The sequence below is a fragment of the Triturus cristatus genome, chromosome 4_2, assembly GCF_964204655.1.
Source record: "Triturus cristatus chromosome 4_2, aTriCri1.1, whole genome shotgun sequence".
Taxonomy (NCBI): domain Eukaryota; kingdom Metazoa; phylum Chordata; class Amphibia; order Caudata; family Salamandridae; genus Triturus; species Triturus cristatus.
This window is the reverse complement of record NC_140586.1, coordinates 297,164,173-297,181,794: the sequence shown is the minus strand read 5'-3', so window position 1 is coordinate 297,181,794 and position 17,622 is coordinate 297,164,173. Positions and strand designations below refer to the sequence as shown.

Genomic DNA, 17,622 nt, shown 5'->3' with positions numbered 1-17,622 from the left:
GGCACACGAACTCTAAACATAATCTTCACTAGGGTGGGGTCTTAAATTGGCACTAACGGCAGATGATTGGAAAGAAACTAATAGGTGACATCTTGCATTTGAAATAAAATTAAATAAATAAATAGCAGTATGAAAATATAACCAGATCCAAAAGAGATACTATGTTAACCAGAGCAAGAAGGCACATTAATGATACTACATTTAGCAATATATGCCCTACATTTAAAAAGCCAGTTTTCATTGGTTGCTAAGTGGGCTATTCCTCGAATTAAAAAAAATAACATTACATCCTTCCGTAGGGTACCCTGCAGTCCCTTATATTCTTTACTGTAGGAATCGGATTGTGTAGGGTTGAACAGACATAGGGAGTAGTTGTCAATAGAGCAGCAGGTGCAGTGGCACAGGGCACAGATTTAGGAGGGGCCACCTGGACCTCCATTTTAACTTTTACTACAAAAGTGTGGGCAGGGAGGCCCATATGCCTCACGTGCATTAGGGCCCATTGCGCCCTCTCCATGCCAATGATAGAGGATTGTGACATTGGACCAGGCTTAGGCAGGAGGGGGGGCACGGGGGGCGTTGTCCTTACAGACTGTACTTGAAGGTCAGATGACGAGAAGGAGGCCGAGGCTGGCTAGCGGCTAGAAAGGGAGGGCAAGAGGCGCCAGAGAGCTGGTGATCTTTGAGGACAATGCCGTCTGAAGTGACAGTACAAAATGAATCATATTTCAACTCCTGCTCTCACATTCATGTAGTCGAAATGAGCAGGCATTAATAATTGAAAATGCTCTCTTGGGCAGGGGGTTGCTCTGCAGCTGTCGCAGACGCTGTACACGGGCGCTCATATCTTCACATCACTGACACTGACATCCTCTTATCAGGGTCCCGGAAATTTATTTTCATCAAATTCCTACTTCCTCCGTGCCGGCCTGGGTCACTTTTGTGATGAGCTCAGTATTAACCTCTCGAGCCCAATCGACAGTGGAAGAATCCACGCGCCTCTCAAAACATCACATCATAAGCCCGTTTCTGACGCCTGTCAGCCATTTTACTGAAGTGAAAAGACCTAATGAATGCCTGACCAACGTTATGAGGAATCACTCATTAGCAGTACACAAAGTACAATAATTTGACTTCTGTGGGGGCATATCAGCAACACCAGGCGATAATTATCGCTCAGCGCTCTTAGCGTGAGCATAATTATCGCCGGCTAGCGTGGATCTTTATCGCTGAGATAGCGTGCTATTAGCAACGCTTATCTCCTCAGCGATAAAAATCCTCACGCTAACTGCCTAACGTGAGATTATCGCTGGAAACCCAGCGATAATCTCACGCAATGTGGTGTTAGCTTGCTGATAGGGACTTGGGGGCATATCAACAAGGGCCTTTATCTCTGCTTTTTTGGCTTTAAAAGCCAAAAAAGCAGAGATAAAACTAGCACCCTATCAACAACAGGGTGCTAACATGCAAATTCGCATGTTAGCACCCTTTTACTCTACGCTTCCCCTTGCATCTCTAATGAGATGCAAAGGGGGCGTTCCAGAGTAAAATAATAGGAGAAATGTCGCTAAGCGACATTTCTCCTATTATCAAGAATATCGCTAACCCTGTTAGAGACAAAAAAAGCAGCGCTAACCGCGGTTAACGCTGCTTTTTTACGTCTGGTATTTTTCTGACTTAGCCATGATATCCTATGGAAGGAGGATATCATGGCTAAGTTTGTCTGTCCCTATCAACAAGCTAACGTGAGATTATCGCTGGGTTTCCAGCGATAATCTCACGTTAGCCACTTAGCACCAGGATTTTTATTGCTATTGAGATAAGCGTTGCTAATAACATGCTATCTCAGCGATAAAAATCGGCGCTAGCCGGCGATAATTATCCGAGCGCTAAGTGCGCTCAGCGATAATTATCGCCGGTTGTTGTTGATATGCCCCTTACAAATTTAGCCATGATATCCACCTTCCATAGGATATCATGGCTAAGTCAGTCCTGAAGCAGGCGTAAGGAAAGTAGCGACAACAGGGGTTATCGCTACTTTTCCTGACGCTATGCTTCATAGCGTGGGGCTTGATGATAGGAGAAATGTCGCTTAGCGACATTTCTCCTGTCATGTTAGGTCAGGAACGTCCACTTTGCATCTCATTAGAGATGCAAAGCTGGGCGTAAAGAATCCCCATGCTAAAGCAAGGTTTCACGCGTTAGCATGGCCTTGCTAATTAGGCGATAAAATTATCGCCGCTTTTCGGTTGAAAACGGCCGGAAAAGCGGCGATAATTTTTTATCGCCTGCTTGTAAATACGCCCCGTGGTACCTTAGGGGCATATCAACAACAATTAGAGATAAACATCGCTAAGCGCATTTAGCGATGTTTATCCTATCGCTGGATTTCATCGCCGTGATAGCGCTGTATCAACAACGCTTTTCACAACGTCGATAAGAAATCCAGTGATAACGGGAAAAATCGCCGTTTTGCAGGGAACATCGCTGGTTTTCCAGCGATGTTCCCTGCAAAACGGCAATAACCCTTGCTGATACGACCCTGTGGTCGTATCAGCAAGGTTATCGCTTATCTCAAAAGCGATAAAAATCCTAGCGCTAACTGCCTAACGTGAGATTATCACTGGAACCCAGCGAGAATCTCCCGAAATGTGGCGTTAGCTTGCTGATAGGGCCTCACAAACTTAGCCATGATATCCACCTTCCATAGGATATCATGGCTGAGTCAGTCCTGAAGCAGGCGTAAGGAAAGTAACGATAACAATGGGTTATTGCTACTTTTCTTGCCGCTATGCTTCACAGCGTGGGGCTTGATGATAGGAGAAATGTCGCTTAGCGACATTTCTCCTGTCATGTCAGGTCAGGAACGCCCACTTTGCATCTCATTAGAGATGCAAAGCTGGGCGTTAGGAATTCGTGCGCTAATGTAAGGTTACACGCGTTAGCGTGACCTTGCTAATTAGGCGATACAATTATCGCCGCTTTTCGGCCGAAAACGGCCCCAAAAGCGGCGATAATTTTCTATCGCCGCCTTGTAGATATGCCCCTTGGTTTTCGCCAAAATCTAACGTATGCTAAAATCCTGTGGGCTGCCTTGTAAATATTGCGATGTGAACATCAGCGATATTTTACAAGGTAGTCCATCCGGGGTACGCCCAGTGATGCCCACTTTGCATCTCATTAGAGGGAGGCGTCGGGGAAAAAGGGTGCTAACATGCAATTATGCATGTAAGCACCCTCTTGTAAAAAGGGCGATAGTTTTATCCCAAAAAAGCGGAGATAAAGCCCTTGTTAATATGTCCCTTAGTATGTACGAATAACGCACAAGCCCCTATCGCCACCATAACGTCAATTTTTGTGACGTGGTGGCGATAGGGGCTTTGCTTTATTCACAAGGCGGCGTTAATCCACTTAACGCTTAACGCCACCTTGTGAATAAGGTCCCTTTCACTCTATACTTACAGGGAAAGGGCAGGGCAATGGTTGTTGTGGTGGGCGTTCTATCGCAACACCCATTGATTTTGCCGCTGCCCCATATTTACAAGGGCGGTGTAAATATGTGGCAGTGCCAAAATTAAGACCAGGGAAAACCTGATCTTAAACAGGCGCAACGAGGAGAAATGTTTAATTTCTCAACATTTCTCCTTGATTTTGCTGTTCCTATGTGTGCTGCATTGTGCAGCACATATCACACATAGAAACAGCAAAAGGCTATTGATTGTTTATGTGCAGGAAGGTGACCCTTCCTGCACATAAACAATCTGAATTGGCATTTTGAAACTTCATTGTGTGCTGCTTAATGCAAAATGTCCTTTTCAAATTGTTTATGTGCAGGAAGGGACGCCTTCCTGCACATAAACAATCTTCCCCTGCAACGCAGGCACCCTTGCATTATGGTGCAAGGGTGTCTGCGTTGACGCTAGGCAACTAACATTAGCGTCAGGACAGGGGGAAACGCAGGGCTTCCTCGTAAATATGCCCCAAAATCTCTTAAGAAAACACTCACAAACGCTGGATGATATCATCAGGGATGTCATTTGAGATGTCATCAGTAATGTCACTGAGCACTGAGATGAGTGATGTAATATGTGAGGTCATAAGCAGTGCATTGCAGGGGAGTACGTTATATTTAGCTCAGGTAAATACTGCTAAATTTCACTGATTTTGTACGAGTGAAATCTGATCCTATATACCTTTGTTTTTATCAGTGAATTTCTAAGGTTTTTAAAAATTCTATTTCCTAACTATAATGTCCCTGTAACCTTTGGTTTTCTAAGCGAATTTGTTTTTTTCATTTTATTTCCTAACTAACCACTAACCTTTGACACTGAGTGTGTGAGTGAGTGCCTAAATGGGGTGGGTGTTTGAGTGTCAGAGTATGAGTGGGGCTGTAAGTGGGTATATGAGTATGTGAGTGGTTCTGTGAATGAGTGTGTGAGTTTTACCACTCTGTGCTCCGCTTGGAACGCAGATTTGGGTAAAAACTCCGCCAAATGCTGATGGAGCAGATATTACCAGTGTGCTCACGCCTAGACTTCATCCCTCAAGAGTAGTGTGCCAGGAGGGGCGTTTGCAGATTGGTTGAGAAAGAGGGCAGGGCCTCCAATGAGGTCTGAGTAATTCTGCTGTGGAGGACTTACTTGTGACAACAGTAGAGGTTCTAGGCCCCCTACGACCCTCAGCAGCCAAGGGGACTTCATCCCCCAACCAGCAGGACACCAGGAGGCGCATTTGCAGAGTGGTTGAAAAAGGGGGAGGGGCCTCCGACATGGTCTGAGCAATCCCACTGTGGGGGACTTACTTCTGTCAACAATAGAGCTTCTTGTCACCCAACGACCCTCAGCAGTCAAGGGGACTTTATCCCCCAACCAGTAGTGCACCAGGAGGCGCATTTGCAGAGTGGTCGAGAAAGGGGCTGGGCCTCTGAGGAAGTCTGAGCAATCCCGCTGTGGGGTTCTTACTTGTGGCAACAATAGGGGCTCTTTGTCCCCAACGACCCTCAGCAGCAAAGGGGACTTCATGTCCCAACCAGTAGTGCACCAGGAGGCACATTTGCAGAGTGGTTGAGAAAGGGGGAGGAGCCTCCGACGAGGTATGAGGAGTCCCACTGTGGGGGACTTACTTGTGGCAGCAATAGGGATTATCGGCCCCTAACTCCCCACAGCAGCCAAGGGGACTTTATCCCCCAACCAGAAGTGCGCCAGGAGGTGCGTTTTAGAGAGGTTGAATAAGGGGGCGGAGCCTCCGATGAGGTCTGAGCAATCCTGATTTGGGGTACTTGCTTGTAGCAACAAAAGGGGTTCTTGGCCCACAACGACCCTCAGCAGCCAAGGGAATTTCATCCCCCAACCAGTAGTGTGCCAGGAGGTGCATTTGCAAAGTGATTGAGAAAGTGGATGGGGCCTACGACGAGATCAGAGCAATCCCGTTGTGAGGGAGTTATTCGTATTGTATTGCATTGTACTGTAATTGCATTTATAAAGCGCTTACTACCCCTGACAAGGCGTGGAAGCGCTTTCTCGGCGAGTAGCACGCTACTCCGGAGCCCATAACGAATTAGTGGTGAATTAGTATAGTGAAATATGAAAGTTGTTTAAGTGGTGGATATTAGTCAGTTATTTGGATTGAGAAGGATAGCGGAGGGATAGAAGAGGGAAAAAAGGTTTGCCTTTATGTAGTGCTTGTTACCCCTAATGGGGTGTTGGAGCACTTTCTTGGTTAGTAGCACGCTACTCTGGAACCCATAAGGATTAGTGGTGAATTAGAATAGTGAAATATGAAAGTAATTTGAGTGGCGGATATTAATCAGTTATTTGGATTGAGAAGGATAGCGTAGGGATAGAAGAGGAAAAAGGTTTGCATTTATATAGCGGTTATTACCCCTGATGGGGTGTTGAAGCTCTTTTTTTGGTGAGTAGCACGCTACTCCGAAATCCATTAAAGGTTTAGTGATGAATAAGTATAGTGGAATATGAAAGTAATTTGAGTGGTGGACATTAGTCAGTTATTGTAGCAACAATAAGGGTTCTGAGTCCCTATCGACCCTCAGCAGGCAAGGGAACTTCTTCCCCAACCAGTGGTGCACCAGGAGGCGCATTTGCAGAGTGGTTGAGAAAGGGGGCGGGCCTCAAATGAATTCAGAGCAATCCCACTGTGGGGGACTTACCTGTGGCAATAATATGGGTTCTTGGCCCCCAACAACCCTCAGCAGTCAATGGGTCTTCACCCCTCAACCAGTAGTGCACTTGGAGGAGCGTTTGCAGAGTGGTTAAGAAAGGAGGCGGGGCTTACGACGAGGTCTGAGCAATCCCACTGTGGGGAACTTACTTTTGGCAACAATAGGGGTTCTTGGCCCCCTTGGACCCTGAGCATCCAAGGGGACTTCATTCCCCAACCACTAGTGCACCAGGAGGCGTGTTTGAAGTGTGGTGGAGAAAGGGGGCGGGTCTTCGACGAGCTCCCAGGGCCAAAATGTACAAAAAAGGGGAGGGGGCCACATGCCCCCCTCTCCAAGTCTTTGTAGGCCCTGGAGACCCCATCTCCTAGGGCCTTTTTTTTGAGTAAAGGAGAGGGGGCATGTGGCCCCTCTCTCCAAGTCTTATTAAGCCCTGGGGACCCATTTCCCCAGGGCCTTTTTTATGAAAGGGGAGGGGGCCCTGAGCCCCCCCACTCTCAGAGTCTTATTAGGTCTGGGGACCCCATTCCCCAGGGCCATTTTTTGGGAGGACATGGAGGGAGACCGAGGTCCCCACGGTCCTAGTCAGCTCCCCGCATACAGCGGGAGCCGGCATTGCTCCTGCCTGCAGGGAGTAGCTACTTATGCTACTCCCTCCGGGCAGGAGCAATAGTTTTATCTGTTTCCCTGCTCGCATCAGTGCAGGCAGGGAAACTGATCAAAAGTTGCTCCCAGACAGCGGTAGCATTTTTAAAGATCTCACCGGCTGGGAGCAGACTTTATGTTTGCTCCCGCTTGGCGGAAGATTAAAAAATGCTTCCACCAAGCCAAAGAAAGCACAACAGGGAAACCGCTATGTCCTGGGGGTGGGCTTACCAGGACATAGTTAGTGAGGTGGTCTCGGGGGATGGGGTTCCCTGGGCCATTATTGGCTCAGGGAGGGGGGCCGCACACTTAAGGTCAGTGACTGAAGACGTAGGGTAGCACACTTCCTTTCATCCTGGAATGGAGGTTCGGGTTTAATCGCAGTCTCTTGTGTGGTTAACATTGGAGGAGAAGCAGATGTGAAAAACATCACCACTGATGTCATTCTGTTTGAACAATTAGATGCCTTGTGGTCCTGGATGCCTTCAGCTCAGGTGTCATCTGTGCTAGGAGTGGAATGTGGGAATTTGTATAAAGCAAAGCGCAGATCAGCTTTTTTTAAAATGCATTCCCTATGCAAATGGATTCTGGATACCTGGAAGAAAAGTTTCAGCATTTTACATTAGTGCTGCCTTTTAAACTCATTCTTTTTCTTTAGTCCCACCCACTTTCGTGCAATTACTTCAACATATGGATCTCTTAATCTACATCTCATTATTCGTATGATGCACTAACAATGTTGAACAGAAAAGAGCAAGTTAATCTGTTTTTGTAGAGCATCTACTTTCAGATCAGCAGATGTTCTATATAACCATATTCCATGGTGGTCTCCCTGTGCCATGATATCTTCCACATTAGCTTCTGTCATAATAAAGTTATTGGGGCAGATATCCTCTCCTTCCTGACTTTCTTCAAATGGTGCTTCTTGTCTTTGGGTATGAAGTCTGCTAGATGTTCTGTAGATTCTAGTAGGGAACTATCATGCCTTCCCACCAAATAAGAAGTGATAGCAGCTCTTAAAATGGTAAAACTGTAAACATTTATCTCACAACCCACTGCCTCTCGTGCAATTAGGGAGACTAAAGAAGGAGAATACTGTTTCCAAGGATACAGAGCTCAATACTTCTTTCCGGGCGTAGGCTCGAAAAGTTTATTTAATGCTAGCATCAAAATGTTTTAGTTGTTAGGCTTCAGGAAATCCAGCAAACCCAGACTGATGAAGGACGTTTATGAGGCTCACCGTTGTGGTGTTTCAAGGATAATAGAGACTTGGGCTTTAAACTCTGTGGTAGTTAGTTTACTGTCCGCTCGCCTCATGACTTTGTTTAATGTTTTGAGATCATCTTTTAGAGAATCTGTGAATGGTAGAGAATCTGGATTCACTGTTGAAAACTGCCTGCAGTCTAGCCCTGGGTGGAGCTGGCGTAGTGCCTCTATGCATAGCTCCACGGAGATTGGAAAAATCTCCGTGGAGCTACGCATAGCTCCGCTCCACTCCCTCTCCGCTCCCAAATGCTTTAAAAAGGTATACATAAGGCACTTACCTGTTTTTCTGCCGCCTCCTGTGCCTCACCGCTCTCCTTCCTGCTCCTCTTGCGTCCTCGAACGTCCTGCCTAAAAAAGATTAAAGAAACACTACTTTGTGTGCCCTGGGTTGCTGCCAACCAGGTACCCAGGGTCTATGTTCTTTCCCTAAATCTGTACTGTTGCACATCCAAATTGGCAACTCTCTGGCCACATGTAAGTCCCTTGTAAAAGGTACCATAGCTACCAAGGGCACTGTGACCAAAGAAGGCCTCTAAGGGCTGCAGCACTTAATGTGCCACTCTTAAAGGCCCTGTACCTTTACAAATACACACTGCTGTGGTAAATAAAAATTCCTTTACCGGGACTGAATTTGATACAGAAACATTATAAAATAGCTCAGTAAAATGAGAGGCAGAATCCGTGATATTAGAGTTTCGGAATGGGCTTTATTCCGGTGATCGATTATAATCGGATGCTTCAAGTTCCATCACCACGGGGGTTCAGGAAGTGAAGTACACACTTTATTGACAAGAAATGACTTTTATAGTACATACATGACAATGAAGTAAATGCAGTAGGCGTAACAATTGATAAGGAAAATGACGAGTTGTTCTGCGTAACCAGAAATGGGTGTAATAAGGCGAAAAAAGGAACATAATTGGGTGTGATGTCATGTATAGGTGGATCTATAAGATAATACTTGGCATGGATGCGCGCGCAGCAGTCTGACGTGTAATTGACGTGTAACTAGGGGGTGAAGGGGACTTGACATTTAGCTCTACGTGTGGAGACAAGAAGTCTGGGGGGTCAAGTCAACCTAATCCCAAATCATATCTAACATCCTATGTTTAAAGAACTATGTTATCCATAAAAGAAGGACTCTCGGACAGAATCTATTCTATACTGACTGTGCGTGCGTGTACAAGCGTCTAAGTGTCTACACTGAATGCGAGGGGGTAGGAATATTCCATGGTAACAGGGCAATGAATTACTTGCATGAGGACAGAGAAGATGGGCCTTTTTGCTTGGTAACTGGAAGAATGTTTACTTAAGCTACTAGGCAGGAATGCATCGGCTGAGGGGGAAGCAGATAATTCGAAGGTGAAATACAGTTCTTGGCAGAGGATAGGCTGATGTCAGGCTTCGTGAGCCGCGCAGAGAATGAGACAAAGTTCATGGTCACAGATGCAGGCTCGGACTGGAGCTTTCAGAGGCAGAGGGCAAGAGGAGTTTTGATGACAGAATCAGGGCCTACTTGCCTGGACTGTAAAGTGGCATAAGTGAACCATATAAAGCCGGTGGCCTTTCATATTTAGGAATGGAATATCCGGCCTATTCATGGCGGATCTGTCAAAGGACATGTTGACGGTGGACGCACATGTATTTGCGTCTTCATAACTGGAACTGGAGGGAACATATATGTACTTGTGATATGCACATGGAACCGTTGGGGTCCAAGATAGGGGACATAACTGACCAGAAAAATCCATATTTCCACATTCCCTCCTTGTCCCCTACTTGCCCTTCAAGAGATATCAATCTTCATCAATCCATTGATCTGTTCATATAGCATCATTTGTTCTTCTTTCTTCTTCCGGGATCTTGAATGAAAATCTTGATGTGGAATGCACGATGTGGCACACAGACCACAAATCGCTGGTCCACATTGTAGACATAGACAGCAACTGAATAGTATGAGAAGGCCAATACCTAGGAAGGATAAAATTCTCCATCCCCAGGCTGATACCGCATTCCAAAACCAACTGGACCAAGTCCAAGTGCCTGGGTTCTGGTGTATCTGGCTTACAATCTTATGAAGGCGAGTGATGGCTTTATATACAGATGGCGAATTTTCTGGTATGAATACGCAGCAGCTTGATCCGATGACCCTACAAGCTCCGCCTCTATCAGCCAGGATGACGTCAAGGACAAGACGATTTTGAAGCACAACAATCCGCATAGCAGACTGCTCTTCTGTTAAATTGCCTAAGGCGGAAATAGTTTCATTCACTACTGCTTCAAGGGTTCTAGTTAATCTACGTATCAGCTTACTATTGGTAACTGTACCTATATAGGGAAAGATGCCTTTATTGAAATCTACATACTTGTCCCATGCCGTCTCAGTATAATCGACAATTGGGAGATCTCTCCGCTCTCTATTGTGTACTAAATGAATATTTCTATAATAATCAGGAGGTGCTAGGAAAACAGGTGGCAAAAGGAATGCTATGTAGCAGGTACCATCCCAATCTAGAGGTAGACGCATATATGCAGTCTGACCACATATAAAGTAGGAGTGGCGATAAGCTCTGAATGAAGATTTGCCTTGATCACTGAATTCTACTGTAGTAGTGCATTGACTATGGCCCATATGTATGGAACCAACCTTTCTTACACATAATTCACCTTTTGCTGGGAATACTGACATGGTGGGTAAGACTAGCTCAACTTCGGATACGACATTTAGAATCATGAGATTAGGTGTAAAATTACCTAATCCATACACTTCATTTTCTAGATCAATTCCTGTTCTTTTGGGGCGACCCTCCTTGTCAGGGTAGCAGACTTTGAGTAAAACTAGGTTCAGGTTTCCCCATATCCAATGATCTTGGTAAACTGCTGTGTCTGAGTCTATGGAATTAATTAAACTAAACCATGCTCCACAGGAGCCATTATGTGTAAATGGATGTGGAAAGAAAGGCAGGACTCCTTCATAATTCTGATAGGGAGGGAGTCGGCCACACACCCAACAATTGGTGGCGTTACTAGTCTGATGGGAATGATGTAACATACTAATGAAAGTGTTATTGCGCAGCGCAAGTCTATAAGACAATTCATGCGGAGGTAAGTCACTAAAAGAATGTTCAGCAGCAACATTATAAACATGTCTAGAAATAGGGTAATATATGTGCAACAACATACTTGTAATGATTATTAAAAGACTCAATAAAAACAAAATTAATAATGTCACTATGCAGTGGCTACGCAGTGATTTACAATACGCCTGTCGTTTCAACATTTTTCGGGTATTTTCTCTACTCAGGTCCAAGGGATACATGTCAGAGACAATTCAACCGCTTCACCTTGGAGAGGACTTAAACAATCAAATTGCTCGACTTGGTGGGCCTAAGCTTTAGTTTGTAATTTTCAGATTTGTTCGGTTCAACAAAAGGGAGTTTTGTATCAATCTGTGAGGGAGTGCAGGGCACAATGTCTATATCCGAAGATAGTCCATGAAATTTCTTGATGTGGCTTGAATGAATCCAGCCCTTGCGGCCCTCGATCTTCACGGCTGTTCTTGTGGTCAGCAGAACCAACTTGGGTGCTTTCCACCTGGGCTCCAGCTGAGTCTTTCGGTCGAAATTCCTCACAAAGACAAGATTACCCGGAACAACGTCATGGGGTTTCACCTCAGTGTTGTCGGGAAAGGCTGCAGCTACCTGTGAACGAGAAGATTGTAGTGCAGACATCAAGGAAGCCAAGTAATCTGTCAGCATATTACAGTCAATATCAGTTATTTTGCGTGGTATAGGCGTCCCCCACATATTCGGTGGTCTACCGAAGATCACCTCATACGGGGATAGCCCTGTTCGAGAGTGTGCTACCATTCTCATGTAAAAGAGTGCAACTGGTAACGCTACTACCCAGTCGACACCTTTCTCTCTGCATATTTTGGACATTCTAATTTTCAGTATCTGGTTATGTCTTTCTACGAGACCTGCTGCCTCGGGATGTCGGACACAGTGAAATTTCCACTGATATCCTAGCAGAAGTGAAACGTGTTTCATTAATTCGGATGAGAACGGCTGGCCGTTATCTGAGTAGACAACACGTGGTAAACCGTAGCGTGGGAAGAATTCTCGAACTAACTGTTTGGCAGTAGTCGGGGCAGTGTAATCTGAAACCGGGTATGCCTCCGTCCAACGGGACAGAGCACAAACAACTACGAGAACATATTTGAATCCTCTGCATCGTTCCATCTGGATATAATCCATCTGGAGTACTTCAAAAGGATGATTAGGAGTATGAAATCCACCCTGTTCTACGGGAACGCTTTTTCCTGGGTTGAACTGACAACAGATCATACAGGTACGGACCTTTTGTTTTGCTGCTGCTCGTAAATGTTTATTGAACCAAATGTGTTGAATGCTGTCTAGCATAGCTTTTTCTCCTAAATGTGCTGGACTATGTATAGTGTTAATTATGACTTGGACCATTGAATCAGGAAGGAACCATACAGACTTTTCCTTCATCATCCATCCTTGGTCCGTTTGGATCCCTCCTAATTCAGTCCATTTCTTTATTTCGTCTGGTGTAGCATGTGTCTGTATGTCAATTACGTCAAGAGCGGGATCTTTAACTGTCATACAATGTGTCGGTGTCGGGACTATTGTCTTTGTCATATCGGGGGTTTGAGTTTGAGCAGTCAGTTTAGCTGTTCTGTCGGCTAGATCATTGCCTTGGGAAATGATATCAGTAACCTTTGTATGGGCCTTACATTTCATAATTGATATTTCAGTGGGTAGATGTATTGCATCTAATAATGCATGAATGAGGGGTCCGTGCTGAATGTGGGCACCGTGGGAAGTTAAATAACCTCTCTCTCGCCACAGCACGCCGAAGTCATGTACAACTCCGAATGCATAACGTGAATCAGTGTATATGTTGACTTTTTTATTCATGGCTTGAATACAGGCTTGTGTCAGAGCGATAAGTTCTGCGGCTTGAGCTGACAAAGTATTTATACGATTAGTTTCAATGACTTCAGTATCTGTTGTGACTGCATAAGCGGCCACTAATTCTCCTGTACTTGTTCTCATACATGAACCATCGACATAAAATGTCAAGTCTGGATCTGACAATGGAACATCGGTCAAGTCTTGTCTGGGTTTTGTCGTTACAGTAATAACTTCAATACAGTCATGGGCTAGTGGGTCTGTTCCGGCTACTGGCAAAAGTGTGGCAGGATTCAATGTGTTACAGCGTCTGATTTCTATGTGTGGCTGAAACAATGTAAGCTCGTATCCTGTAAGTCGCGCTATAGTCAAGTGTTGTGTTTGCGTTCTATTTACAAGAACCTCTACTGCGTGTGGTACTTGAACTGTCAATGGATGTCCTAACACTATGGCGTTGCTTTGTCTGATTGCTAAAGCTGTTGCTGCTACTGATTTTAGGCATGCAGGCAAAGCCTGAGCTACGGGATCTAATGTACTAGAAAAATAAGCACATGGTTTGTGTGCTCCTGCTTGTTCCTGTGTGAGTACTGACAAGGCAGTACCTTCGCGTTCTGTAACAAAGAGTGTAAACTGTTTTCTGTAACATGGCGTTGCTAAAACGGGTGCTTGACATAAAGCTTTCTTTAAGCTTTCAAAAGCTTGTGTGTGTTCCTGAGTCCAAGGGAGAACAGTCGGTGTGGCTGCCTCCTGTGTTGTCAATTGAATGAGTGGTTTTGCTAGAAATGCATACTGAGGGATCCACTGTCTACAGTATGAAGTGAGGCCTATGAAAGCCCGCACCTCTTTTTGTGTCTTGGGTATTGACATGTTAGCTATCAACTGAATGCGGTCGGGTGTAAGCTGCCTTCCCTCCTTGGACAGCGAGTGTCCAAGATAAATAACTCGCTGGACACAGAATTGCAGCTTAGAGGGGGACACCTTGTGCCCTTTTTCGGCTAGAAATTGTAAAACTGTCAGTGATGCTTTTTCACATTCAGGTTCGCTTCGGGCGGTGATCAGCAGATCATCGACGTATTGAAGCAGAGCAGTGTTAACTGGCATGTGGATACTGTCAAGTTCTCGTTTCAGTGCTTGGCTATAGATGCTGGGGCTTTCTGTAAATCCTTGAGGTGCGCGTGAGAATTTAAAGCTACGTCCATTTAAACTAAATCCGAACAAATATTGGCTTTCCGGATCTATTGGGACGCTGAAAAAGGCATTCTTGAGATCGATTACAGTGAAGAATGTCGCTTCGGAATCAATAGCTGTCAGTAATGACGAGATATCTGGGACCACAGGGAATTGTGGCACAATGCATTTGTTTAACTCGCGCAGATCAATAACCAATCGATATACTGGCGGGGCCTTCGGATCTGTTCGTTTAAGAATCGGTATTATCGGTGAATTACATATATTGGAGTCTGTTTCCACAACTACTCCTTGGGCAATGAGCTCGTCAATGATTTGTAGTAAAGCCACTACAGCATCTGGTGGTAACTTGTATTGTCGCATTCGTGGTAGCACCACTCCTGCCTTTAATGTGACTCGATATGGTGTAATATTCATGCATCCAACATCAGTAGGGCCTTGTGCCCATAGACGTGTAGGTAAAATCTGTAATCGGGGATCCATGTCTCTAGACACATAGTGACCTTTAAAATCACGTAAAAACAATCTTACTCCTTCCGGAGAACAACATATTATAGCTCCTAGAGCTTTTAACGTTTTTATTCCTAATAGATTTTCTGGACATGATTTAGTAAGCAATAAATCTGTAGTTCGGGTCAAAGGTCCTATCGTAAGTGGCAGAGGTTGTGACACTTCATTAACAATAGGTTTTCCTGAAAAACCAAGGGAAATATTCTGTGAGCCTGAGAGGGGTGCCCCTGGAACTTCACTACGTTTTATGGTCGTTCGACTTGCCCCTGTATCGAGTAGAAATTTTCTATCTTGGCCTAATAATTCACTATGTACATAAGGTCCTTCTTGGTCTACTGGGATTTCAATAAGGGGTAAGTCAACTTCCCTCTCGAGGCTTGTTCATGCGTAACGCTGATACTCGGGATATTCATACTGTGCGGTCTGATACATTTGTCGTGTTGTTGTTTGTGTGGCAGCAACAGGCAATGGGGGTGCAGCTGGCACAAACTGTATTGGCTGTTGTGCGGCTGGCATGGCCTGGGCATGCTGCATAGCTCCTTGTTCATTCTGATCTTGTCTGAGTGGCCGTGATCTTTCTTGTGTTTTACCTATGGCGATATTATGTTTTAAAACTGGACAATCGTGTACGTAATGGCCTGGCTTTTTACAATAATTGCATGTCCCTTTTACAGGTCCTGCTGAATCGGAATGTGTCATACCCCTTTTATGCCCTTCAGCTGGAACTGTCTGGGAAACTAACATTTTCATTTTCGTGTCTTTCATGCGTCTGTGTTCATGTTCTTGTTCCTCTCTAATTCTATTGTGATGGTACTGTAACATTTGTAACATTTGTGATGGAGTGTTACCTTGCCAGGTACTCTCGAATTTTAATACTCTATTCTTTACTGGGGGCAGAGCATTTTCTACTAATTTTGTTACAAACAGATGTGGGTATGATTCGCTACTTGCTTTTATGCCACTATTTATACCAAAACATTTTTCAAAACGGGCATAGTAATCACTAGTGTCTTCATCTTGCTTCTGCTTACAGGCTGAAATTGTACCCCAATCTTCCTTTTTCGTAGTTAATAAACGCGGCAGTACCTGTACTAGTAATCCTGGTAATGCCTTAGTTTTGTCCCCAAGCCCTGCACCTGGACCTCGGGCCCTTTCTTCTGCTTCTAATGCTGACCATTCTATCTTTTGATCACCTACCTCCCACTCTTTTTCCTTGAGTTTCTCATAAATGCCAGCAGGCATCAACACCTTTAATATTGTCATAATGTCGGGGTAGGTATACTCTCCCATGAGTAACATGTCTTTAATTTCTCGGTGAAAACCCGCTGGGTCTTTGTCATGACTGGGTACCACTTTCTTCATTTGTAACAATTCTATTTTCGATATGGGCGTATATACAAATACGCGTTTAAACTGATTGTCCTCACCCTTTATTGGGTGCACTTCTCGTAAGGGATTCTGTCTATCTATGTGATACGTAGTTCTTTCCTTGACGGACAATGGAACATGTTCTGAACATACAAAAAGAATATACTGCTTTCTTGATTCTAGAATTTCTTTAATTAATTCAGTACCTGGACCTCTCCATTTATTCATAAGTAATTCAGTCAGTATGTCAGGCAAGGGACCAGGGTCCGAATGCTGACTCCGATATAGTATAATGAGTTGTTGAATCATATAAATCCCAGCTAACCTTTGTTCATCTGGGGTAAGATTCAAAAATGTGCGTACTACTGTATCATCACTATATTTTCCGGGACTGTCCACCCAATGGACAGCTGCCCTGGCTAAATCTTGTTCATCCATAGAATCGAGGAAATGATAACCCCTTCGTTCTCGGAGTAGTTTGTCGGCGGTTTGGAACGAATGCTCGTTAGACCTTATATTAATTATAGGTATTTGAAAATTCCTGTTATTATCTGGACATATCGGATGTATTGAGTCAGTATGATATCTAGTCTGATTCCTATTACAAGATCTTCCTCTACCTACATAGGCTATGGTGTCCGACTGTCCTGTGGGCAGTCCTGACCCTTCTTCCTCGTTTTGTTCGAACTCGTCTACCTCTAATCGCTCTTCGTGTAGGCGTTCTATTTCTTTACGGATCTTTCGGCACATGGCTATTATACAATTTTGTTTATCATGTCTCCCTTCTGATATATTCTGGCTCCATCTTGTAAGAATTTTCATTGCTTCCGGGTCTACCCCCGGTCGGTCTTGATTTCTGATCACACAGTTTATGAGGAAACGTAACAGTTCCCCCTGTATCTCTACTTTCTGGTATTCCATAGCTCTGTAAATACATTCTGGATCTCGCCCTGTTTGGACAAAATGATATATATTATCTAGATGCGCAGTCATTCCTGGTAACTTCGCTAAATACACTGCGGCTCGTCTGATACGCAATGATGCTAGGGTCATTTCGTCCTCCTTTCCAGGCACCGGGTCATATCTACAATCTATAAGAAGTTCCTTAAGCGCACGGGCACTAAGGAGTTTGGGTGTACGTGAATGCGCTGACTCTTGAAAAGTAAGTTTATTTATTCTGGGTGGCGTAGAAAAGACATTGGTAGCTCCTCCCGCAGCCCCATCTGGGGCGTCGGGTGTAAAAGGATTCGTCGAACGTGACACAGCAACTACAGGTGTGGACACAGCCATAGAAGTAGCTGTAGGAGCGGATACAGAAACAGATGTGCTTGCCGGAACTTGTGACTCGATTTGTTGCTGTAGGGATACGGGCACTGGATCTTGGCGTTGAACCTCCCTGGTATGCGGTCTATGTGGGGCGGAATTAGCATACTCGGGAGCTGCGTCATCTAAATATGAGGAAAGAAAAACATCTTCTGCGGTTCTAGGATGCCCCTTAGGATGTACCTTTATTGGGAACAATGGGGTTGGCAA

The 17,622-nt window shown here is 44.8% G+C and overlaps 1 protein-coding gene across 3 annotated transcripts in view; it reads left to right on the top strand.

Moving 5' to 3' along the window:
* The window catches only part of TNR (tenascin R), a 1,024,744-nt gene that overhangs the window by 891,689 nt on the left and 115,433 nt on the right, over window positions 1–17,622 (top strand). The gene's annotated exons all lie outside the window — the stretch shown is intronic.